Here is a 2,604-nt window from a genome sequence, read left to right as displayed (position 1 = left end):
GGCTTCCTTATTTTCTGCTGCAGAACAGGTTGATTCCTGGGGCGCCTGGGTGGCTCAGTGGGTTAAAGCCTCTGCCTTCGGCTCGGGTCATGATCCCAGGATCCTGGGATCGAGCCCCACATCGGGCTCTCTGCTTGGCGGGGAGCCTGCTTCCTCCTCTCTCCTCTCTGCCTGCCTCTCTGCCTCCTTGTGATCTCCATCTGTCAAATAAAATAAATAAAATCTTAAAAAAAGAAGAACAGGTTGATTCCTCTCTTTCTACCTTGACCCTCTGAATTTTCTTTTCTGACATATTTGGACTCAGGAAAGTATCTTCTATTTGTGATGAAAATAGTGCCATGTATTTATTTGCAAAGTGCTCAACTCTTCAATATCCAGTCTTTGATCCCACTTGGTCCTCATGGGAGGCAACAGAACGGTTTCACCAAGGGGGATTCAGGTGCAGAGAGAAGAGACTAACCCAGGGTCATGCAGTCAGCTGGGGCAGAGCTGAGGTTGGGATTCAAGGCTTCTGAATCTTAGTGTAGATCTCTTTGCAGCCTGCTTCTTGATTTTATAAGATGGATTCTTGCATATGAATATAATGTTCAGGATTTAAATACAAAGTCCCTCTTAATTCTCACTTCTCATCGCTTCTTGGCCTTTTGGCTAATATCAAGTGTAGTATCTGTTCTTATCAGTTTAATTCTCACTTCTCTGAGAGACAGGCAGTCTGTCTTCCTCATTTGACAGATTAGGGAGTCAAGGTGGACTTTCCCTTCTCACGCAGGCAAACTTATGCAAAACCCAGCTTGAATATGATGCCTAGGATTCTGTTCCCTGATTTCCCCAGGAGCCATTGGCTCCTTCTTCATCCTTCTCTTGAACTTGTTTGTTTCTCCCCTATAGCATCCATCCAATGGGATGGTTATCATTTGACCTATGAGTGGTTTGAGGATATTGTATTTTTTTGACAGGATTCAATACTGGAAAATAATATTCTTTTTCCTCCCTTTGCAATTTCATCTAAAGTTTTGTTTCTTTGGGATCCTCTGGAATAAAAGAAAGCATATTATACATCAGGGCACATTTGACAGATGTAAGTGTTTATACTAACAGTGGGATTATTTCCCTACGTGTCTAATGTATTCAGGCTTCTTTCAAATGAAACGATTTTAAAACTCATCCCTGAAAATGAAACGAAGACTTTTAAGTATCCCACACTTACCTCCTTCTTTTATTTGGATTTTAAAGCCTTTTTGTTTTTATTTTTATTTTTTTAAAAGATTTTATTTATTTATTTATTTGACAGAGAGAGAGAGAAATCACAAGTAGGCAGAGAGGCAGGCAGAGAGAGGAGGAAGCAGGCTCACCGCTGAGCAGAGAGCCCGATGCGGTGCTCGATCCCAGGACCCTGAGATCATGACCTGAGCCGAAGGCAGTGGCTTAACCCACTGAGCCACCCAGGCGCCCCGCCTTTTTGTTTTTAATATGAGGGCACTATTTTGTTGCCTATAATTTACTTCAAAATACTTTGACACAGATAGCCTGACTTTATATATCTATATCTAGAGCTACCTAATTATCTGTATACTTCTATGTATATGCGTACACACAAACACACCCTTACGTTGGTATACATGATATGTGTGTGTTTGTAAGTAAATTTATTTTTGCCTGTATCCTAGGAACAGTCTTTTACCCCAAGATGGAGCATACATGTCTGGGGTGGGTAGTTAGTGTTTTGAAAGCTTCTAATCAGAAGACCACACAACAGAGGTAGACTTCAGCTATCCTTTTTTTCTTTTAAGGATGGATTTATTTATTTTAAAGAGAGAGAGTGTGTGCATGAGAGTGGGGGGGTGGGGGAGGGGCAATGGGAGAGGGATAGGAAAGGACTCTCAAGAAGACTCCCCACTGAGTGTGGAACCTGATGCGGAGCTTGATCTCACAATCCTGAGATCATGCCTGAGCTGAAATCAAGAGTTGGACGCTCAACCAACTGAGCCACTCAGGCACCCCTACTTCAGCTATCTTTATACCTAATCAACACTGGGGGCTTTGTCAGTTTTCACAGGAGAAGGAAGTGGTGTTCAAGATAAATGGATTAGCCAGAAATATTGCAGAAATGGGGCATAGGAATTTAGTTCATACTCTATACCTTTCAAAATGGTGCCAGAGGTTTCATTCTGAAATGGTGCTGTGCTCAGTCATTGATCTGAGCATTCTCATGAATTATAAGGTCTCATGAATCTAATTATAAAGGACCTGAGACCTGTTGCTAGATTATTGTCATGTTTGCCTTTGGTGAACCTAAAATTTTTGATGAAGACAGAAAGCTGGACCTTCTTCAAGTTTATAGACTAGGTTGTGTGAGTGTTTGAGGGCCTGCTTGCTAAATGAATGAGTGTGTATACAGAAGACTTTGGTCTGAGACTTAATTTCATTTTAATCAAATGGCAAGAGAAGGGATCTATAGATTCTGCCCACCTCTAACTATTGGATGTTACCCATGTTTACTAGAAAGAACCTAATACTTGTGAACAACCAAATTTGCTCATGACAGAAAGTAATGGAGTAACCGAGTACATCTCTTAGAGTGGGCTTTGCCCCATTAGAGGACTT

The 2,604-nt window shown here is 41.5% G+C and overlaps 1 pseudogene; it reads left to right on the top strand.

Annotated features, from left to right (window-relative positions):
• Positions 1-628: 628 nt before the first annotated feature.
• Positions 629-757, top strand: LOC125110211 (uncharacterized; annotated as a pseudogene).
• Positions 758-2,604: the final 1,847 nt, after the last annotated feature.

The sequence above is a fragment of the Lutra lutra genome, chromosome 9 (genome assembly GCF_902655055.1).
Source record: "Lutra lutra chromosome 9, mLutLut1.2, whole genome shotgun sequence".
In the NCBI taxonomy this organism is placed as follows: domain Eukaryota; kingdom Metazoa; phylum Chordata; class Mammalia; order Carnivora; family Mustelidae; genus Lutra; species Lutra lutra.
The sequence above is the reverse complement of the archived record's forward strand: the minus strand, read 5'-3'. Positions and strand labels throughout refer to the sequence as shown.